At 45.8% G+C, this 23883-nt stretch overlaps 9 non-coding genes across 9 annotated transcripts; all 9 read right to left on the minus strand.

Annotated features, from left to right (window-relative positions):
* Positions 1-2361: 2361 nt before the first annotated feature.
* On the minus strand, positions 2362-2433 carry trnae-cuc. The gene has a single exon. It is a non-coding gene; the product is annotated as a tRNA-Glu (tRNA).
* A 1346-nt stretch (positions 2434-3779) lies between these two features.
* trnae-cuc lies at positions 3780-3851 on the minus strand. The gene has a single exon. It is a non-coding gene; the product is annotated as a tRNA-Glu (tRNA).
* Positions 3852-10207: 6356 nt separating this feature from the next.
* On the minus strand, positions 10208-10279 carry trnae-cuc. Its single transcript has one exon. It is a non-coding gene; the product is annotated as a tRNA-Glu (tRNA).
* Positions 10280-15467: 5188 nt separating this feature from the next.
* Positions 15468-15539, minus strand: trnae-cuc. Its single transcript has one exon. It is a non-coding gene; the product is annotated as a tRNA-Glu (tRNA).
* Positions 15540-15648: 109 nt separating this feature from the next.
* trnae-cuc lies at positions 15649-15720 on the minus strand. The gene has a single exon. It is a non-coding gene; the product is annotated as a tRNA-Glu (tRNA).
* Positions 15721-16911: 1191 nt separating this feature from the next.
* Positions 16912-16983, minus strand: trnae-cuc. The gene has a single exon. It is a non-coding gene; the product is annotated as a tRNA-Glu (tRNA).
* A 2819-nt stretch (positions 16984-19802) lies between these two features.
* On the minus strand, positions 19803-19874 carry trnae-cuc. The gene has a single exon. It is a non-coding gene; the product is annotated as a tRNA-Glu (tRNA).
* A 109-nt stretch (positions 19875-19983) lies between these two features.
* Positions 19984-20055, minus strand: trnae-cuc. The gene has a single exon. It is a non-coding gene; the product is annotated as a tRNA-Glu (tRNA).
* Positions 20056-22486: 2431 nt separating this feature from the next.
* On the minus strand, positions 22487-22558 carry trnae-cuc. The gene has a single exon. It is a non-coding gene; the product is annotated as a tRNA-Glu (tRNA).
* Between the last annotated feature and the right edge of the window lie 1325 nt (positions 22559-23883).

Genomic DNA, 23883 nt, shown 5'->3' on the forward strand with positions numbered 1-23883 from the left:
TTCCCAGTTTGAAATGGTACATATAGTTGAAGTCGTAAGTTTCCATCCACTTAGGCTGGAGTCATTAAAACCTGTTTGTCAACCCCTCCCCACATTTCTTGCGAACAAACGATAGTTTTGGCAGACGGTTAGGACATCTACTTTGTGCATGACACAAGTCATTTTTCCAACAATTGTTTACATTGGGATTATTTCACTTATAATTCACTGTATCACAAATTCCGTGGGCCAGAAGTTTACATACAATGAGTTGGCTGTGCCTTTAAACAGTTTGTAAAATTCCCGAAAATGATGTCATGGCTTTAGAAGCTTCTGATAGGCTAATTGACATCCTTTGAGTCAATTGGAGGAGTGCCTGTAGATGTATTTCAAGGCCTACCTTCAAACTCAGTGCCTCTTTGCTTGACTCCATGGGAAAAGCAAAGGAAATCAGGCAAAACCTCAGAAAAAAAATGTAGACCTCCACAAGTCTGGTTCCTCCTTGGGAGCAATTTCCAAACGCCTGAAGGTACCTCGCTCATCTGTAGAAACAATAGTACGCAAGTATAAACACCATGGTATGGCGCAGGCGTCATACCGCTCAGGAAGGAGACGCGTTCTCTCCTAGAGATGAACGTACTTTGGGTCGAAAAGTGCAAATCCATCCCAGAACAACAGCAAAGGACCCTGTGAAGATGCTGGAGGAAACAGGTACAAAATGGTCTATATCCACAGGCAAACGAGTCCTATATCGACATACCCCGAGAGGCCGCTCAGCAAGGAAGAAGCTACTGCTCCAAAACCGCCATAAAAAAGCCATACTACAGTTTGGGGACAAAGATCCTAGTTTTTGGAGAAATGTCCTCTGGTCTGATGAAACAAAAATCGAACTGTTTGGCCATAATGACCATTGTTATGTTTGGAGGGAAAAGGGGGAGGCTTTCAAGCCGAAGAACACCATCATGTTGTGGGGGTGCTTTGCTGCAGGAGGGTCTGGTGCACCACTAGAACACCTGGGAAGGACACTGCAGGGCAAATCGGTTTGCAATTTGAAGTGGTACATATGTGCGACAACCTACTAAATTCATAGTGACAGGTTGCACAAGTAAATAAGGAGCATAGACTATTTCCCTGACCGGGAATCAAACCCAGGGCGCGGCGGTGAGAGTGCCAAATCCTAACCACTAGACCACCAGGGAAGGATAATACAGTGCAAATCGGTTCTCAGTGTGAGCTGGTACATATGTGCGATAACCTTCTATATTCATTGTGACAGGTTGTAGAAGTAAAGATGTAGCAAAAGAGTAGTTCCCTGACCGGGAATCAAACCCAGGCCGCGGCGGTGAGAGCGCCGAATCCTAACCACTAGACCACCAGGGAAGGGTACTACAGTGCAATTCCTTTCCCAGTTTGAAATGGTACATATAGTTGAAGTCGTAAGTTTCCATCCACTTAGGCTGGAGTCATTAAAACCTGTTTGTCAACCCCTCCCCACATTTCTTGCTAACAAACGATAGTTTTGGCAGTCGGTTAGGACATCTACTTTGTGCATGACACAAGTCATTTTTCCAACAATTGTTTACAGAGGGATTATTTCACTTATAATTCACTGTATCACAAATTCAGTGGGCCAGAAGTTTACATACACAAAGTTGGCTGTGCCTTTAAACAGTTTGTAAAATTCCCGAAAATGATGTCATGGCTTTAGAAGCTTCTGATAGGCTTATTGACATCCTTTGAGTCAATTGGAGGTGTACCTGTAGATGTATTTCAAGGCCTACCTTCAAACTTTGCTTGACTCCATGGGAAAAGCAAAGGAAATCAGCCAAGACCTCAGAAAAAAATGTAGACCTCCACAAGTCTGGTTCCTCCTTGGGAGCAATTTCCAAATGCCTGAAGGTACCTCGCTCATGTGTAGAAACAATAGTACGCAAGTATAAACACCATGGGACCACGTAGGCGTCATACCGCTCAGGAAGGAGACGCGTTCTCTCTCCTAGAGATGAACGTACTTTGGGTCGAAAAGTGAAAATCCATCCCAGAACAACAGCAAAGGACCTTGTGAAGATGCTGGAGGAAACAGGTACTAAATGGTCTATATCCACAGGCAATCGAGTCCTATATCGACATACCCCGAGAGGCCGCTCAGCAAGGAAGAAGCTACTGCTCCAAAACCGCCATAAAAAAGCCATACTACAGTTTGGGGACAAAGATCCTAGTTTTTGCAATAACCTAGTTTTTGCGCCGAATCCTAACCACTAGACCACCAGGGAAGGGTACTACAGTGCAAATCGGTTCCCAGTGTGAGCTGGTACATATGTGCGATAACCTTCTATATTCATTGTGACAGGTTGCACAAGTAAACATGTAGCAAAAGAGTAGTTCCCTGACCGGGGATCGAACCCGGGCCGCGGCGGTGAGAGCGCCGAATCCTAACCACTAGACCACCAGGGAAGGGTACTACAGTGCAAATCGGTTCCCAGTGTGAGCTGGTACATATGTGCGATAACCTTCTATATTCATTGTGACAGGTTACACAAGTAAACATGTAGCAAAAGATTAGTTCCCTGAACGGGAATCGAACCCGGGACGCGGCGGTGACAGCGCCAAATTCTAACAACTAGACCACCAGGGAAGGGTAGAACATTTCAAATCGGTTCCCAGTGTGAGCTGGTACATATGTGCGATAACCTTTTATATTCATTGTGACAGGTTGCACACGTAAACATGTAGCAAAAGAGCAGTTCACTGACCTGGAATCGAATCCTAACCACTAGACCACCAGGGAAGGGTACTACAGTGCAATTCGTTTCCCAGTTTGAAATGGTACATATAGTTGAAGTCGTAAGTTTCCATCCACTTAGGCTGGAGTCATTAAAACCTGTTTGTCAACCCCTCCCCACATTTCTTGCTAACAAACAATAGTTTTGGCAGTCGGTTAGGACATCTACTTTGTGCATGACACAAGTCATTTTTCCAACAATTGTTTACAGAGGGATTATTTCACTTATAATTCACTGTATCACAAATTCAGTGGGCCAGAAGTTTACATACACAAAGTTGGCTGTGCCTTTAAACAGTTTGTAAAATTCCCGAAAATGATGTCTTGGCTTTAGAAGCTTGTGATAGGCTAATTGACATCCTTTGAGTCAATTGGAGGTGTACCTGTAGATGTATTTCAAGGCCTACCTTCAAACTCAGTGCCTCTTCGCTTGACTCCATGGGAAAAGCAAAGGAAATCAGCCAAGACCTCAGAAAAAAATGTAGACCTCCACAAGTCTGGTTCCTCCTTGGGAGCAATTTCCAAACGCCTGAAGGTACCTCGCTCATCTGTAGAAACAATAGTACGCAAGTATAAACACCATGGGACCACGTAGGCGTCATACCGCTCAGGAAGGAGACGCGTTCTCTCTCCTAGAGATGAACGTACTTTGGGTCGAAAAGTGAAAATCCATCCCAGAACAACAGCAAAGGACCTTGTGAAGATGCTGGAGGAAACAGGTACTAAATGGTCTATATCCACAGGCAATCGAGTCCTATATCGACATACCCCGAGAGGCCGCTCAGCAAGGAAGAAGCTACTGCTCCAAAACCGCCATAAAAAAGCTATACTACAGTTTGGGGACAAAGATCCTAGTTTTTGCAATAACCTAGTTTTTGCGCCGAATCCTAACCACTAGACCACCAGGGAAGGGTACTACAGTGCAAATCGGTTCCCAGTGTGAGCTGGTACATATGTGCGATAACCTTCTATATTCATTGTGACAGGTTGCACAAGTAAACATGTAGCAAAAGAGTAGTTCCCTGACCGGGGATCGAACCCGGGCCACGGCGGTGAGAGCGCCGAATCCTAACCACTAGACCACCAGGGAAGGGTACTACAGTGCAAATCGGTTCCCAGTGTGAGCTGGTACATATGTGCGATAACCTTCTATATTCATTGTGACAGGTTGCACACGTAAACATGTAGCAAAAGAGCAGTTCACTGACCGGGAATCGAATCCTAACCACTAGACCACCAGGGAAGGGTACTACAGTGCAATTCGTTTCCCAGTTTGAAATGGTACATATAGTTGAAGTCGTAAGTTTCCATCCACTTAGGCTGGAGTCATTAAAACCTGTTTGTCAACCCCTCCCCACATTTCTTGCTAACAAACAATAGTTTTGGCAGTCGGTTAGGACATCTACTTTGTGCATGACACAAGTCATTTTTCCAACAATTGTTTACAGAGGGATTATTTCACTTATAATTCACTGTATCACAAATTCAGTGGGCCAGAAGTTTACATACACAAAGTTGGCTGTGCCTTTAAACAGTTTGTAAAATTCCCGAAAATGATGTCTTGGCTTTAGAAGCTTGTGATAGGCTAATTGACATCCTTTGAGTCAATTGGAGGTGTACCTGTAGATGTATTTCAAGGCCTACCTTCAAACTCAGTGCCTCTTTGCTTGACTCCATGGGAAAAGCAAAGGAAATCAGGCAAAACCTCAGAAAAAAATGTAGACCTCCACAAGTCTGGTTCCTCCTTGGGAGCAATTTCCAAACGCCTGAAGGTACCTCGCTCATCTGTAGAAACAATAGTACGCAAGTATAAACACCATGGGACCACGTAGGCGTCATACCGCTCAGGAAGGAGACGCGTTCTCTCTCCTAGAGATGAACGTACTTTGGGTCGAAAAGTGCAAATCCATCCCAGAACAACAGCAAAGGACCTTGTGAAGATGCTGGAGGAAAAAGGTACAAAATGGTCTATATCCACAGGCAAACGAGTCCTATATCGACATACCCCGAGAGGTCGCTCAGCAAGGAAAAAGCTACTGCTCCAAAACCGCCATAAAAAAAGCCATACTACAGTTTGGGGACAAAGATCCTAGTTTTTGGAGAAATGTCCTCTGGTCTGATGAAACAAAATCGAACTGTTTGGCCATAATGACCATTGTTATGTTTGGAGGGAAAAGGGGAGGCTTTCAAGCCGAAGAACACCATCATGTTGTGGGGGTGCTTTGCTGCAGGAGGGTCTGGTGCACCACTAGAACACCTGGGACGGACACTGCAGTGCAAATCAGTTCCCAGTGTGAGCTGGTACATATGTGCGATAACCTTCTATATTCATTGTGACAGGTTGCACAAGTAAACATGTAGCAAAAGCGTAGTTCCCTGAACAGGAATCGAACCCGGGCTGTGGCGGTGAGAGCGCCGAATCCTAACCAGTAGACCACCAGGGAAGGGTACCACAGTGCAAATCGGTTCCCAGTGTGAGCTGGTACATATGTGCGATAACCTTCTATATTCATTGTGACAGGTTGCACAAGTAAACATGTAGCAAAAGATTAGTTCCCTGAACGGGAATCGAACCCGGGCAGCGGCTGTGAGAGCGCCGAATCCTAAGCACTAGACCACCAGGGAAGGGTACAACATTTCAAATTGTTTCCCAGTGTGAGCTGGTACATATGTGCGATAACCTTCTATATTCATTGTGACAGGTTGCACACGTAAACATGTAGCAAAAGAGCAGTTCACTGACCGGGAATCGAATCCTAACCACTAGACCACCAGGGAAGGATACTACAATGCAATTCGTTTCCCAGTTTGAAATGGTACATATAGTTGAAGTCGTAAGTTTCCATCCACTTAGGCTGGAGTCATTAAAACTTTGGGTCGAAAAGTGCAAATCCATCCCAGAACAACAGCAAAGGACCTTGTGAAGATGCTGGAGGAAACAGGTACAAAATGGTCTATATCCACAGGCAAACGAGTCCTATATCGACATACCCCGAGAGGCCGCTCAGCAAGGAAGAAGCTACTGCTCCAAAACCGCCATAAAAAAGCCATACTACAGTTTGGGGACAAAGATCCTAGTTATTGGAGAAATGTCCTCTGGTCTGATGAAACAACAATCGAACTGTTTGGCCATAATGACCATTGTTATGTTTGGAGGGAAAAGGGGGAGGCTTTCAAGCCGAAGAACACCATCATGTTGTGGGGGTCCTTTGCTGCAGGAGGGTCTGGTGCACCACTAGAACACCTGGGAAGGACACTGCAGGGCAAATCGGTTTGCAATTTGAAGTGGTACATATGTGCGACAACCTACTAAATTCATAGTAACAGGTTGCACAAGTAAACAAGGAGAATAGACTATTTCCCTGACCGGGAATCGAACCCAGGCCGCGGCGGTGAGAGCACCGAATCCTAACCACTAGACCACCAGGGAAGGATAATACAGTGCAAATTGGTTCTCAGTGTGAGCTGGTACATATGTGCGATAACCTTCTATATTCATTGTGACAGGTTGTACAAGTAAAGATGTAGCAAAAGAGTGGTTCCCTGACCGGAATCGAACCCGGGCCGCGGCGGTGAGAGCGCCGAATCCTAACCACTAGACCACCAGGGAAGGGTACGACAGTGCAAATCGGTTCCAAGTGTGAGCTGGTACATATGTGTGATAACCTTCTATATTCATTGTGACAGGTTGTACAAGTAAACATGTAGCAATATAGTAGTTCCCTGACCGGGAATCGAACCCGGGCCGCGGCGGTGAGAGCGCCGAATCCTAACCACTAGACGAACAGGGAAGGGTACTACAGTGGAATTCGTTTCCCAGTTTGAAATGGTACATATAGTTGAAGTCGTAAGTTTCCATCCACTTAGGCTGGAGTCATTAAAACCTGTTTGTCAACCCCTCCCCACATTTCTTGCTAACAAACGATCGTTTTGGCAGACGGTTAGGACATCTACTTTGTGCATGACACAAGTCATTTTTCCAACAATTGTTTACATTGGGATTATTTCACTTATAAGTCACTGTATCACAAATTCAGTGGGCCAGAAGTTTACATACAATAAGTTGGCTGTGCCTTTAAACAGTTTGTAAAATTCCCGAAAATGATGTCATGGCTTTAGAAGCTTCTGATAGGCTAATTGACATCCTTTGAGTCAATTGGAGGAGTACCTGTAGATGTATTTCAAGGCCTACCTTCAAACTCAGTGCCTCTTTGCTTGACTCCATGGGAAAAGCAAAGGAAATCAGGCAAAACCTCAGAAAAAAATGTAGACCTCCACAAGTCTGGTTCCTCCTTGGGAGCAATTTCCAAACGCCTGAAGGTACCTCGCTCATCTGTAGAAACAATAGTACGCAAGTATAAACACCATGGTATGGCGCAGGCGTCATACCGCTCAGGAAGGAGACGCGTTCTCTCTCCTAGAGATGAACGTACTTTGGGTCGAAAAGTGCAAATCCATCCCAGAACAACAGCAAAGGACCTTGTGAAGATGCTGGAGGAAACAGGTACAAAATGGTCTATATCCACAGGCAAACGAGTCCTATATCGACATACCTCGAGAGCCCGCTCAGAACACCATCATGTTGTGGGGGTGCTTTGCTGCAGGAGGGTCTGGTGCACCACTAGAACACCTGGGAAGGACACTGCAGTGCAAATCGGTTCCCAGTGTGAGATGGTACATATGTGCGATAACCTCCTATATTCATTGTGACAGGTTGCACAAGTAAACATGTAGCAAAAGATAGTTCCCTGAACGGGAATCGAACCCGGGTCGCGGCGGTGAGAGCGCCAAATCCTAACCACTAGACCACCAGGGAAGGGTACTACAGTTCAAATCGGTTCCCAGTGTGAGCTGGTACATATGTGCGATAACCTTCTATATTCATTGTGACAGGTTGCACAAGTAAACATGTAGCAAAAGATTAGTTCCCTGAACGGGAATCGAACCCGGGCAGCGGCTGTGAGAGCGCCAAATCCTAAGCACTAGACCACCAGGGAAGGGTACAACATTTCAAATCGGTTCCCAGTGTGAGCTGGTACATATGTGCGATAACCTTCTATATTCATTGTGACAGGTTGCACACGTAAACATGTAGCAAAAGAGCAGTTCACTGACCGGGAATCGAATCCTAACCACTAGACCACCAGGGAAGGGTACTACAGTGCAATTCGTTTCCCAGTTTGAAATGGTACATATAGTTGAAGTCGTAAGTTTCCATCCACTTAGGCTGGAGTCATTAAAACCTGTTTGTCAACCCCTCCCCACATTTCTTGCTAACAAACAATAGTTTTGGCAGTCGGTTAGGACATCTACTTTGTGCATGACACAAGTCATTTTTCCAACAATTGTTTACAGAGGGATTATTTCACTTATAATTCACTGTATCACAAATTCAGTGGGCCAGAAGTTTACATACACAAAGTTGGCTGTGCCTTTAAACAGTTTGTAAAATTCCCGAAAATGATGTCTTGGCTTTAGAAGCTTGTGATAGGCTAATTGACATCCTTTGAGTCAATTGGAGGTGTACCTGTAGATGTATTTCAAGGCCTACCTTCAAACTCAGTGCCTCTTTGCTTGACTCCATGGGAAAAGCAAAGGAAATCAGGCAAAACCTCAGAAAAAATGTAGACCTCCACAAGTCTGGTTCCTCCTTGGGAGCAATTTCCAAACGCCTGAAGGTACCTCGCTCATCTGTAGAAACAATAGTACGCAAGTATAAACACCATGGGACCACGTAGGCGTCATACCGCTCAGGAAGGAGACGCGTTCTCTCTCCTAGAGATGAACGTACTTTGGGTCGAAAAGTGCAAATCCATCCCAGAACAACAGCAAAGGACCTTGTGAAGATGCTGGAGGAAAAAGGTACAAAATGGTCTATATCCACAGGCAAACGAGTCCTATATCGACATACCCCGAGAGGTCGCTCAGCAAGGAAAAAGCTACTGCTCCAAAACCGCCATAAAAAAAGCCATACTACAGTTTGGGGACAAAGATCCTAGTTTTTGGAGAAATGTCCTCTGGTCTGATGAAACAAAAATCGAACTGTTTGGCCATAATGACCATTGTTATGTTTGGAGGGAAAAGGGGGAGGCTTTCAAGCCGAAGAACACCATCATGTTGTGGGGGTGCTTTGCTGCAGGAGGGTCTGGTGCACCACTAGAACACCTGGGAAGGACACTGCAGTGCAAATCAGTTCCCAGTGTGAGCTGGTACATATGTGCGATAACCTTCTATATTCATTGTGACAGGTTGCACAAGTAAACATGTAGCAAAAGCGTAGTTCCCTGAACAGGAATCGAACCCGGGCTGTGGCGGTGAGAGCGCCGAATCCTAACCAGTAGACCACCAGGGAAGGGTACCACAGTGCAAATCGGTTCCCAGTGTGAGCTGGTACATATGTGCGATAACCTTCTATATTCATTGTGACAGGTTGCACAAGTAAACATGTAGCAAAAGATTAGTTCCCTGAACGGGAATCGAACCCGGGCAGCGGCTGTGAGAGCGCCGAATCCTAAGCACTAGACCACCAGGGAAGGGTACAACATTTCAAATTGTTTCCCAGTGTGAGCTGCTACATATGTGCGATAACCTTCTATATTCATTGTGACAGGTTGCACACGTAAACATGTAGCAAAAGAGCAGTTCACTGACCGGGAATCGAATCCTAACCACTAGACCACCAGGGAAGGATACTACAATGCAATTCGTTTCCCAGTTTGAAATGGTACATATAGTTGAAGTCGTAAGTTTCCATCCACTTAGGCTGGAGTCATTAAAACTTTGGGTCGAAAAGTGCAAATCCATCCCAGAACAACAGCAAAGGACCTTGTGAAGATGCTGGAGGAAACAGGTACAAAATGGTCTATATCCACAGGCAAACGAGTCCTATATCGACATACCCCGAGAGGCCGCTCAGCAAGGAAGAAGCTACTGCTCCAAAACCGCCATAAAAAAGCCATACTACAGTTTGGGGACAAAGATCCTAGTTTTTGGAGAAATGTCCTCTGGTCTGATGAAACAACAATCGAACTGTTTGGCCATAATGACCATTGTTATGTTTGGAGGGAAAAGGGGAGGCTTTCAAGCCGAAGAACACCATCATGTTGTGGGGGTGCTTTGCTGCAGGAGGGTCTGGTGCACCACTAGAACACCTGGGAAGGACACTGCAGGGCAAATCGGTTTGCAATTTGAAGTGGTACATATGTGCGACAACCTACTAAATTCATAGTAACAGGTTGCACAAGTAAACAAGGAGAATAGACTATTTCCCTGACCGGGAATCGAACCCAGGCCGCGGCGGTGAGAGCACCGAATCCTAACCACTAGACCACCAGGGAAGGATAATACAGTGCAAATTGGTTCTCAGTGTGAGCTGGTACATATGTGCGATAACCTTCTATATTCATTGTGACAGGTTGTACAAGTAAAGATGTAGCAAAAGAGTGGTTCCCTGACCGGGAATCGAACCCGGGCCGCGGCGGTGAGAGCGCCGAATCCTAACCACTAGACCACCAGGGAAGGGTACGACAGTGCAAATCGGTTCCAAGTGTGAGCTGGTACATATGTGTGATAACCTTCTATATTCATTGTGACAGGTTGTACAAGTAAACATGTAGCAATATAGTAGTTCCCTGACCGGGAATCGAACCCGGGCCGCGGCGGTGAGAGCGCCGAATCCTAACCACTAGACGAACAGGGAAGGGTACTACAGTGGAATTCGTTTCCCAGTTTGAAATGGTACATATAGTTGAAGTCGTAAGTTTCCATCCACTTAGGCTGGAGTCATTAAAACCTGTTTGTCAACCCCTCCCCACATTTCTTGCTAACAAACGATCGTTTTGGCAGACGGTTAGGACATCTACTTTGTGCATGACACAAGTCATTTTTCCAACAATTGTTTACATTGGGATTATTTCACTTATAAGTCACTGTATCACAAATTCAGTGGGCCAGAAGTTTACATACAATAAGTTGGCTGTGCCTTTAAACAGTTTGTAAAATTCCCGAAAATGATGTCATGGCTTTAGAAGCTTCTGATAGGCTAATTGACATCCTTTGAGTCAATTGGAGGAGTACCTGTAGATGTATTTCAAGGCCTACCTTCAAACTCAGTGCCTCTTTGCTTGACTCCATGGGAAAAGCAAAGGAAATCAGGCAAAACCTCAGAAAAAAATGTAGACCTCCACAAGTCTGGTTCCTCCTTGGGAGCAATTTCCAAACGCCTGAAGGTACCTCGCTCATCTGTAGAAACAATAGTACGCAAGTATAAACACCATGGTATGGCGCAGGCGTCATACCGCTCAGGAAGGAGACGCGTTCTCTCTCCTAGAGATGAACGTACTTTGGGTCGAAAAGTGCAAATCCATCCCAGAACAACAGCAAAGGACCTTGTGAAGATGCTGGAGGAAACAGGTACAAAATGGTCTATATCCACAGGCAAACGAGTCCTATATCGACATACCTCGAGAGCCCGCTCAGAACACCATCATGTTGTGGGGGTGCTTTGCTGCAGGAGGGTCTGGTGCACCACTAGAACACCTGGGAAGGACACTGCAGTGCAAATCGGTTCCCAGTGTGAGATGGTACATATGTGCGATAACCTCCTATATTCATTGTGACAGGTTGCACAAGTAAACATGTAGCAAAAGCATAGTTCCCTGAACGGGAATCGAACCCGGGTCGCGGCGGTGAGAGCGCCAAATCCTAACCACTAGACCACCAGGGAAGGGTACTACAGTTCAAATCGGTTCCCAGTGTGAGCTGGTACATATGTGCGATAACCTTCTATATTCATTGTGACAGGTTGCACAAGTAAACATGTAGCAAAAGATTAGTTCCCTGAACGGGAATCGAACCCGGGCAGCGGCTGTGAGAGCGCCAAATCCTAAGCACTAGACCACCAGGGAAGGGTACAACATTTCAAATCGGTTCCCAGTGTGAGCTGGTACATATGTGCGATAACCTTCTATATTCATTGTGACAGGTTGCACACGTAAACATGTAGCAAAAGAGCAGTTCACTGACCGGGAATCGAATCCTAACCACTAGACCACCAGGGAAGGATACTACAGTGCAATTCGTTTCCCAGTTTGAAATGGTACATATAGTTGAAGTCGTAAGTTTCCATCCACTTAGGCTGGAGTCATTAAAACTTTAGGTCGAAAAGTGCAAATCCATCCCAGAACAACAGCAAAGGACCTTGTGAAGATGCTGGAGGAAACAGGTACAAAATGGTCTACATCCACAGGCAAACGAGTCCTATATCGACATACCCCGAGAGGCCGCTCAGCAAGGAAGAAGCTACTGCTCCAAAACCGCCATAAAAAGCCATACTACAGTTTGGGGACAAAGATCCTAGTTTTTGGAGAAATGTCCTCTGGTCTGATGAAACAAAAATCGAACTGTTTGGCCATAATGACCATTGTTATGTTTGGAGGGAAAAGGGGGAGGCTTTCAAGCCGAAGAACACCATCATGTTGTGGGGGTGCTTTGCTGCAGGAGGGTCTGGTGCACCACTAGAACACCTGGGAAGGACACTGCAGTGCAAATCGGTTCGCAATTTGAAGTGGTACATATGTGCGACAACCTACTAAATTCATAGTGACAGGTTGCACAAGTAAACAAGGAGCATAGACTATTTCCCTGACCGGGAATCGAACCCAGGCCGCGGCGGTGAGAGCGCCGAATCCTAACCACTAGACCACCAGGGAAGGATAATACAGTGCAAATCGGTTCTCAGTGTGAGCTGGTACATATGTGCGATAATCTTCTATATTCATTGTGACAGGTTGTACAAGTAAACATGTAGCAAAAGAGTAGTTCCCTGACCGGGAATTGAACCCGGGCCGCAGCGGTGAGAGCGCCAAATCCTAACCACTAGATCACAAGGGAAGGATAATACAGTGCAAATCGGTTCTCAGTGTGAGCTGGTACATATGTGCGATAACCTTCTATATTCATTGTGACAGGTTGTACAAGTAAACATGTAGCAAAAGAGTAGTTCCCTGACCGGGAATCGAATCCTAACCACTAGACCACCAGGGAAGGGTACTACAGTGCAATTCGTTTCCCAGTTTGAAATGGTACATATAGTTGAAGTCGTAAGTTTCCATCCACTTAGGCTGGAGTCATTAAAACCTGTTTGTCAACCCCTCCACACATTTCTTGCTAACAAACGATAGTTTTGGCAGTCGGTTAGGACATCTACTTTGTGCATGACACAAGTAATTTTTCCAACAATTGTTTACAGAGGGATTATTTCACTTATAATTCACTGTATCACAAATTCAGTGGGCCAGAAGTTTACATACACTAAGTTGGCTGTGCCTTTAAACAGTTTGTAAAATTCCCGAAAATGATGTCATGGCTTTAGAAGCTTCTGATAGGCTAATTGACATCCTTTGAGTCAATTGGAGGTGTGTGTACCTGTAGATGTATTTCAAGGCCTACCTTCAAACTCAGTGCCTCTTTGCTTGACTCCATGGGAAAAGCAAAGGAAATCAGCCAAGACCTCAGAAAAAAATGTAGACCTCCACAAGTATGGTTCCTCCTTGGGAGCAATTTCCAAACGCCTGAAGGTACCTCGCTCATCTGTAGAAACAATAGTACGCAAGTATAAACACCATGGTATGACGCAGGCGTCATACCGCTCAGGAAGGAGACGCGTTCTCTCTCCTAGAGATGAACATACTTTGGGTCGACAAATGCAAATCCATCCCAGAACAACAGCAAAGGACCTTGTGAAGATGCTGGAGGAAACAGGTACAAAATGGTCTATATCCACAGGCAAACAAGTCCTATATCGACATAGCCCGAGAGGCCGCTCAGCAAGGAAGAAGCTACTGCTCCAAAACTGCCATAAAAAAGCCATACTACAGTTTGGGGACAAAGATCCTAGTTATTGGAGAAATGTCCTCTGGTCTGATGAAACAAAAATCGAACTGTTTGGCCATAATGACCATTGTTATGTTTAGAGGGAAAAGGGGAGGCTTTCAAGCCGAAGAACACCATCATGTTGTGGGGGTGCTTTGATGCAAGAGGGTCTGGTGCACCACTAGAACACCTGGGAAGGACACTGCAGTGCAAATCAGTTCCCAGTGTGAGCTGGTACATATGTGCGATAACCTTCTATATTCATTGTGACAGGTTGCAGAAGTAAAGAAGGAGCATAGACTATTTCCCTGACCGTGCATCGAACCCAGGCCGCGGCGGTGAGAGCGCCGAATCCTAACTACTAGACCACCAGGGAAGGATAATACAGTGCAAATCAGTTCTCAGTGTGAGCTGGTACATATGTGCGATAACCTTCTATATTCATTGTGACAGGTTGTACAAGTAAACATGTAGCAAAAGAGTAGTTCCCTGATCAGGAATCAAACCCGGGCCGCGGCGGTGAGAGCGCCGAATCCTAACCACTAGACCACCAGGGAAGGGTACTACAGTGCAAATCGGTTCCAAGTGTGAGCTGGTACATATGTGCGATAACCTATATTAATTGTGACAGGTTGTACAAGTAAACATGTAGCAAAAGAGTAGTAGACCACTAGGGAAGGGTACTAGGGAACACCATCATGTTGTGGGGGTGCTTTGCTGCAGGAGGGTATGGTGCACCACTAGAACACCTGGGAAGGACACTGCAGGGCAAATCGGTTTGCAATTTGAAGTGGTACATATGTGCGACAACCTACTAAACTCATAGTGACAGGTTGCACAAGTAAACAAGGAGCATAGACTATTTCCCCAGACCGGAATCGAACCCAAGCCGCGTTTGAGAGCGCCGAATCCTAACCACTAGACCACCAGGGAAGGATAATACAGTGAAAATTGGTTCTCAGTGTGAGCTGGTACATATGTGCGATAACCTTCTATATTCATTGTGACAGGTTGTAGAAGTAAAGATGTAGCAAAAGAGTAGTTCCCTGACCGGAATCGAACCCGGGCCGCGGCGGTGAGAGCGCCAAATCCTAACCACTAGACCACCAGGGAAGGGTACGACAGTGCAAATCGGTTCCAAGTGTGAGCTGGTACATATGTGCGATAACCTTCTATATTCATTGTGACAGGTTGTACAAGTAAACATGTAGCAAAAGATTAGTTCCCTGACCATGAATCAAACCCGGGCCGCAGCGGTGAGAGCGCCAATCCTAACCACTAGACCACCAGGGAAGGGTACTACAGTGCAAATCGGGAGTCGAACTGGGAGTCAAACCACCAGGGAAGGGTACTACAGTGGAAATCGGGAGTCAAACCCGGGCCGCTGCGGTGAGAGCGCCGAATCCTAACCACTAGACCACCAGGGAAGGGTACTACAGTGCAATTCGTTTCCCAGTTTGAAATGCAAGGAAGCTCCTTCCTCTGCAAGGAAGAAGCTACTGCTCCAAAACCGCCATAAAAAAGCCATACTACAGTTTGGGGACAAAGATCCTAGTTTTTGGAGAAATGTCCTCTGGTCTGATGAAACAAAAATCGAACTGTTTGGCCATAATGACCATTGTTATGTTTGGAGGGAAAAGGTGAGGATTTCAAGCCGAAGAACACCATCATGTTGTGGGGTTGCTTTGCTGCAGGAGGGTCTAGTGCACCACTAGAACACCTGGGAAGGACACAGCAGGGCAAATCGGTTTGCAATTTGAAGTGGTACATATGTGCGACAACCTACTAAATTCATAGTGACAGGTTGCACAAGTAAACAAGGAGCATAGACTATTTCCCTGACCGGGAATCGAACCCGGGGCACGGCGGTGAGAGCGCCGAATCCTAACCACTAGACCACCAGGGAAGGATAATACAGTGCAAATTGGTTCTCAGTGTGAGCTGGTACATATGTGCGATAACCTTCTATATTCATTGTGACAGGTTGTACAAGTAAAGATGTAGCAAAAGAGTAGTTCCCTGACCGGGAATCGAACCCGGGCCGCGGCGGTGAGAGCACCGAATCCTAACCACTAGACCACCAGGGAAGGGTACGACAGTGCAAATCGGTTCCAAGTGTGAGCTGGTACATATGTGTGATAACCTTCTATATTAATTGTGACAGGTTGTACAAGTAAACATGTAGCAATAGAGTAGTTCCCTGACTGGGAATCGAACCCGGGCAGCGGCGGTGAGAGCACCGAATCCTAACCACTAGACCACCAGGGAAGGGTACTACAGTGCAATTCGTTCCCAGTTTGAAATGGTACATATAGTTGAACTCGTAAGTTTCCATCCACTTAGGCTGGGTCATTAAAACCTGTTTGTCAACCCCTCCCCACATTTCTTGCTAACAAACAATAGTTTTGGCAGTCGGTTAGGACATCTACTTTGTGCATGACACAAGTAATTTTTCCAACAATTGTTTACAGAGGGATTATTTCACTTATAATTCACTGTATCACAAATTCAGTGGGCCAGAAGTTTACATACACAAAGTTGGCTGTGCCTTTAAACAGTTTGTAAAATTCCCGAAAATGATGTCTTGGCTTTAGAAGCTTGTGATAGGCTAATTGACATCCTTTGAGTCAATTGGAGGTGTACCTGTAGATGTATTTCAAGGCCTACCTTCAAACTCAGTGCCTCTTTGCTTGACTCCATGGGAAAAGCAAAGGAAATCAGCCAAGACCTCAGAAAAAAATGTAGACCTCCACAAGTCTGGTTCCTCCTTGGGAGCAATTTCCAAACGCCTGAAGGTACCTCGCTCATCTGTAGAAACAATAGTACGCAAGTATAAACACCATGGGACCACGTAGGCGTCATACCGCTCAGGAAGGAGACGCGTTCTCTCTCCTAGAGATGAATGTACTTTGGGTCGAAAAGTGAAAATCCATCCCAGAACAACAGCAAAGGACCTTGTGAAGATGCTGGAGGAAACAGGTACTAAATGGTCTATATCCACAGGCAATCGAGTCCTATATCGACATACCCCGAGAGGCCGCTCAGCAAGGAAGAAGCTACTGCTCCAAAACCGCCATAAAAAAGCCATACTACAGTTTGGGGACAAAGATCCTAGTTTTTGCAATAACCTAGTTTTTGCACCGAATCCTAACCACTAGACCACCAGGGAAGGGTACTACAGTGCAAATCGGTTCCCAGTGTGAGCTGGTACATATGTGCGATAACCTTCTATATTCATTGTGACAGGTTGCACAAGTAAACATGTAGCAAAAGAGTAGTTCCCTGACCGGGGTTCGAACCCGGGCCGCGGCGGTGAGAGCGCCGAATCCTAACCACTAGACCACCAGGGAAGGGTACAACATTTCAAATCGGTTCCCAGTGTGAGCTGGTACATATGTGCGATAACCTATATTCATTGTGACAGGTTGCACACGTAAACATGTAGCAAAAGAGCAGTTCACTGACCGGGAATCGAATCCTAACCACTAGACCACCAGGGAAGGGTACTACAGTGCAATTCGTTTCCCAGTTTGAAATGGTACATATAGTTGAAGTCGTAAGTTTCCATCCACTTAGGCTGGAGTCATTAAAACCTGTTTGTCAACCCCTCCCCACATTTCTTGCTAACAAACAATAGTTTTGGCAGTCGGTTAGGACATCTACTTTGTGCATGACACAAGTCATTTTTCCAACAATTGTTTACAGAGGGATTATTTCATTTATAATTCACTGTATCACAAATTCAGTGGGCCAGAAGTTTACATACACAAAGTTGGCTGTGCCTTTAAACAGTTTGTAAAATTCCCGAAAATGATGTCTTGGCTTTAGAAGCTTGTGATAGGCTAATTGACATCCTTTGAGTCAATTGGAGGTGTGTGTACCTGTAGATGTATTTCAAGGCCTACCTTCAAACTCAGTGCCTCTTTGCTTGACTCCATGGGAAAAGCAAAGGAAATCAGCCAAGACCTCAGAAAAAAAATGTAGACCTCCACAAGTATGGTTCCTCCTTGGGAGCAATTTCCAAACGCCTGAAGGTACCTCGCTCATCTGTAGAAACAATAGTGCGCAAGTATAAACACCATGGTATGACGCAGGCGTCATACCGCTCAGGAAGGAGACGCGTTCTCTCTCCTAGAGATGAACATACTTTGGGTCGACAAATGCAAATCCATCCCAGAACAACAGCAAAGGACCTTGTGAAGATGCTGGAGGAAACAGGTACAAAATGGTCTATATCCACAGGCAAACAAGTCCTATATCGACATAGCCCGAGAGGCCGCTCAGCAAGGAAGAAGCTACTGCTCCAAAACTGCCATAAAAAAAGCCATACTACAGTTTGGGGACAAAGATCCTAGTTATTGGAGAAATGTCCTCTGGTCTGATGAAACAAAAATCGAACTGTTTGGCCATAATGACCATTGTTATGTTTAGAGGGAAAAGGGGGAGGCTTTCAAGCCGAAGAACACCATCATGTTGTGGGGGTGCTTTGATGCAAGAGGGTCTGGTGCACCACTAGAACACCTGGGAAGGACACTGCAGTGCAAATCAGTTCCCAGTGTGAGCTGGTACATATGTGCGATAACCTTCTATATTCATTGTGACAGGTTGCAGAAGTAAAGAAGGAGCATAGACTATTTCCCTGACCGTGCATCGAACCCAGGCCGCGGCGGTGAGAGCGCCGAATCCTAACTACTAGACCACCAGGGAAGGATAATACAGTGCAAATCAGTTCTCAGTGTGAGCTGGTACATATGTGCGATAACCTTCTATATTCATTGTGACAGGTTGTACAAGTAAACATGTAGCAAAAGAGTAGTTCCCTGATCAGGAATCAAACCCGGGCCGCGGCGGTGAGAGCGCCGAATCCTAACCACTAGACCACCAGGGAAGGGTACTACAGTGCAAATCGGTTCCAAGTGTGAGCTGGTACATATGTGCGATAACCTATATTAATTGTGACAGGTTGTACAAGTAAACATGTAGCAAAAGAGTAGTAGACCACTAGGGAAGGGTACTAGGGAACACCATCATGTTGTGGGGGTGCTTTGCTGCAGGAGGGTATGGTGCACCACTAGAACACCTGGGAAGGACACTGCAGGGCAAATCGGTTTGCAATTTGAAGTGGTACATATGTGCGACAACCTACTAAACTCATAGTGACAGGTTGCACAAGTAAACAAGGAGCATAGACTATTTCCCTGACCGGGAATCGAACCCAAGCCGCGGCAGTGAGAGCGCCGAATCCTAACCACTAGACCACCAGGGAAGGATAATACAGTGAAAATTGGTTCTCAGTGTGAGCTGGTACATATGTGCGATAACCTTCTATATTCATTGTGACAGGTTGTAGAAGTAAAGATGTAGCAAAAGAGTAGTTCCCTGACCGGGAATCGAACCCGGGCCGCGGCGGTGAGAGCGCCAAATCCTAACCACTAGACCAACAGGGAAGGGTACGACAGTGCAAATCGGTTCCAAGTGTGAGCTGGTACATATGTGCGATAACCTTCTATATTCATTGTGACAGGTTGTACAAGTAAACATGTAGCAAAAGATTAGTTCCCTGACCATGAATCAAACCCGGGCCGCAGCGGTGAGAGCGCCGAATCCTAACCACTAGACCACCAGGGAAGGGTACTACAGTGCAAATCGGGAGTCGAACTGGGAGTCAAACCACCAGGGAAGGGTACTACAGTGGAAATCGGGAGTCAAACCCGGGCCGCTGCGGTGAGAGCGCCGAATCCTAACCACTAGACCACCAGGGAAGGGTACTACAGTGCAATTCGTTTCCCAGTTTGAAATGCAAGGAAGCTCCTTCCTCTGCAAGGAAGAAGCTACTGCTCCAAAACCGCCATAAAAAAGCCATACTACAGTTTGGGGACAAAGATCCTAGTTTTTGGAGAAATGTCCTCTGGTCTGATGAAACAAAAATCGAACTGTTTGGCCATAATGACCATTGTTATGTTTGGAGGGAAAAGGTGAGGATTTCAAGCCGAAGAACACCATCATGTTGTGGGGTTGCTTTGCTGCAGGAGGGTCTAGTGCACCACTAGAACACCTGGGAAGGACACAGCAGGGCAAATCGGTTTGCAATTTGAAGTGGTACATATGTGCGACAACCTACTAAATTCATAGTGACAGGTTGCACAAGTAAACAAGGAGCATAGACTATTTCCCTGACCGGGAATCGAACCCGGGGCACGGCGGTGAGAGCGCCGAATCCTAACCACTAGACCACCAGGGAAGGATAATATAGTGCAAATTGGTTCTCAGTGTGAGCTGGTACATATGTGCGATAACCTTCTATATTCATTGTGACAGGTTGTACAAGTAAAGATGTAGCAAAAGAGTAGTTCCCTGACCGGGAATCGAACCCGGGCCGCGGCGGTGAGAGCACCGAATCCTAACCACTAGACCACCAGGGAAGGGTACGACAGTGCAAATCGGTTCCAAGTGTGAGCTGGTACATATGTGTGATAACCTTCTATATTAATTGTGACAGGTTGTACAAGTAAACATGTAGCAATAGAGTAGTTCCCTGACTGGGAATCGAACCCGGGCAGCGGCGGTGAGAGCACCGAATCCTAACCACTAGACCACCAGGGAAGGGTACTACAGTGCAATTCGATTCCCAGTTTGAAATGGTACATATAGTTGAACTCGTAAGTTTCCATCCACTTAGGCTGGGGTCATTAAAACCTGTTTGTCAACCCCTCCCCACATTTCTTGCTAACAAACAATAGTTTTGGCAGTCGGTTAGGACATCTACTTTGTGCATGACACAAGTAATTTTTCCAACAATTGTTTACAGAGGGATTATTTCACTTATAATTCACTGTATCACAAATTCAGTGGGCCAGAAGTTTACATACACAAAGTTGGCTGTGCCTTTAAACAGTTTGTAAAATTCCCGAAAATGATGTCTTGGCTTTAGAAGCTTGTGATAGGCTAATTGACATCCTTTGAGTCAATTGGAGGTGTACCTGTAGATGTATTTCAAGGCCTACCTTCAAACTCAGTGCCTCTTTGCTTGACTCCATGGGAAAAGCAAAGGAAATCAGCCAAGACCTCAGAAAAAATGTAGACCTCCACAAGTCTGGTTCCTCCTTGGGAGCAATTTCCAAACGCCTGAAGGTACCTCGCTCATCTGTAGAAACAATAGTACGCAAGTATAAACACCATGGGACCACGTAGGCGTCATACCGCTCAGGAAGGAGACGCGTTCTCTCTCCTAGAGATGAATGTACTTTGGGTCGAAAAGTGAAAATCCATCCCAGAACAACAGCAAAGGACCTTGTGAAGATGCTGGAGGAAACAGGTACTAAATGGTCTATATCCACAGGCAATCGAGTCCTATATCGACATACCCCTAGAGGCCGCTCAGCAAGGAAGAAGCTACTGCTCCAAAACCGCCATAAAAAAGCCATACTACAGTTTGGGGACAAAGATCCTAGTTTTTGCAATAACCTAGTTTTTGCACCGAATCCTAACCACTAGACCACCAGGGAAGGGTACTACAGTGCAAATCGGTTCCCAGTGTGAGCTGGTACATATGTGCGATAACCTTCTATATTCATTGTGACAGGTTGCACAAGTAAACATGTAGCAAAAGAGTAGTTCCCTGACCGGGGTTCGAACCCGGGCCGCGGACAGGTGAGAGCGCCGAATCCTAACCACTAGACCACCAGGGAAGGGTACAACATTTCAAATCGGTTCCCAGTGTGAGCTGGTACATATGTGCGATAACCTTCTATATTCATTGTGACAGGTTGCACACGTAAACATGTAGCAAAAGAGCAGTTCACTGACCGGGAATCGAATCCTAACCACTAGACCACCAGGGAAGGGTACTACAGTGCAATTCGTTTCCCAGTTTGAAATGGTACATATAGTTGAAGTCGTAAGTTTCCATCCACTTAGGCTGGAGTCATTAAAACCTGTTTGTCAACCCCTCCCCACATTTCTTGCTAACAAACAATAGTTTTGGCAGTCGGTTAGGACATCTACTTTGTGCATGACACAAGTCATTTTTCCAACAATTGTTTACAGAGGGATTATTTCATTTATAATTCACTGTATCACAAATTCAGTGGGCCAGAAGTTTACATACACAAAGTTGGCTGTGCCTTTAAACAGTTTGTAAAATTCCCGAAAATGATGTCTTGGCTTTAGAAGCTTGTGATAGGCTAATTGACATCCTTTGAGTCAATTGGAGGTGTACCTGTAGATGTATTTCAAGGCCTACCTTCAAACTCAGTGCCTCTTTGCTTGACTCCATGGGAAAAGCAAAGGAAATCAGCCAAGACCTCAGAAAAAAATGTAGACCTCCACAAGTCTGGTTCCTCCTTGGGAGCAATTTCCAAACGCCTGAAGGTACCTCGCTCATCTGTAGAAACAATAGTACGCAAGTATAAACACCATGGGACCACGTAGGCGTCATACCGCTCAGGAAGGAGACGCGTTCTCTCTCCTAGAGATGAACGTACTTTGGGTCGAAAAGTGAAAATCCATCCCAGAACAACAGCAAAGGACCTTGTGAAGATGCTGGAGGAAACAGGTACTAAATGGTCTATATCCACAGGCAATCGAGTCCTATATCGACATACCCCGAGAGGCCGCTCAGCAAGGAAGAAGCTACTGCTCCAAAACCGCCATAAAAAAGCCATACTACAGTTTGGGGACAAAGATCCTAGTTTTTGCAATAACCTAGTTTTTGCGCCGAATCCTAACCACTAGACCACCAGGGAAGGGTACTACAGTGCAAATCGGTTCCCAGTGTGAGCTGGTACATATGTGCGATAACCTTCTATATTCATTGTGACAGGTTGCACAAGTAAACATGTAGCAAAAGAGTAGTTCCCTGACCGGGGATCGAACCCGGGCCGCGGCGGTGAGAGCGCCGAATCCTAACCACTAGACCACCAGGGAAGGGTACTACAGTGCAAATCGGTTCCAAGTGTGAGCTGGTACATATGTGCGATAACCTTCTATATTCATTGTGACAGGTTGTACAAGTAAACATGTAGCAATAGAGTAGTTCCCTGACCGGGAATCGAACCCAGGCCGCGGCGGTGAGAGCGCCGAATCCTAACCACTAGACCACCAGGGAAGGGTACGACAGTGCAAATCGGTTCCAAGTGTGAGCTGGTACATATGTGCGATAACCTTCTGTATTCATTGTGACAGGTTGTACAAGTAAACATGTAGCAAAAGAGTAGTTCCCTGACCAGGAATCAAACCCGAGAGAGCGCCGAATCCTAACCACTAGACCACCAGGTAAGGGTACTACAGTGCAAATCAGGAGTCAAACTGGGAGTCGAACCACCAGGAAAGGGTACTACAGTGGAAATCGGGAGTCGAACCTGGGCCGCGGCGGTAAGAGCGCCGAATCCTAACCACTAGACCACCAGGGAAGGGTACTACAGTGCAATTCGTTTCCCAGTTTGAAATGGTACATATAGTTGAAGTCGTAAGTTTCCATCCACTTAGGCTGGAGTCATTAAAACCTGTTTGTCAACCCCTCCACACATTTTTTGCTAACAAACGATAGTTTTGGCAGTCGGTTAGGACATCTGCTTTGTGCATGACACAAGTAATTTTTCCAACAATTGTTTACAGAGGGATTATTTCACTTATAATTCACTGTATCACAAATTCAGTGGGCCAGAAGTTTACATACACTAAGTTGGCTGTGCCTTTAAACAGTTTGTAAAATTCCCGAAAATGATGTCATGGCTTTAGAAGCTTCTGATAGGCTAATTGACATCCTTTGAGTCAATTGGAGGTGTACCTGTAGATGTATTTCAAGGCCTACCTTCAAACTCAGTGCCTCTTTGCTTGACTCCATGGGAAAAGCAAAGGAAATCAGGCAAGACCTCAGAAAAAAATGTAGACCTCCACAAGTCTGGTTCCTCCTTGGGAGCAATTTCCAAACGCCTGAAGGTACCTCGCTCATCTGTAGAAACAATAGTACGCAAGTATAAACACCATGGTATGAGGCAGGCGTCATACCGCTCAGGAAGGAGACGCGTTCTCTCTCCTAGAGATGAACGTACTTTGGGTCGAAAAGTGCAAATCCATCCCAGAACAAAAGCAAAGGACCTTGTGAAGATGCTGGAGGAAACAGGTACAAAATGGTCTATATCCACAGGCAAACGAGTCCTATATCGACATACCCCGAGAGGCCGCTCAGCAAGGAAGAAGCTACTGCTCCAAAACCGCCATAAAAAAGCCATACTACAGTTTGGGGACAA

This window comes from Oncorhynchus gorbuscha, unplaced genomic scaffold (assembly GCF_021184085.1).
Source record: "Oncorhynchus gorbuscha isolate QuinsamMale2020 ecotype Even-year unplaced genomic scaffold, OgorEven_v1.0 Un_scaffold_2669, whole genome shotgun sequence".
Classification (NCBI taxonomy): domain Eukaryota; kingdom Metazoa; phylum Chordata; class Actinopteri; order Salmoniformes; family Salmonidae; genus Oncorhynchus; species Oncorhynchus gorbuscha.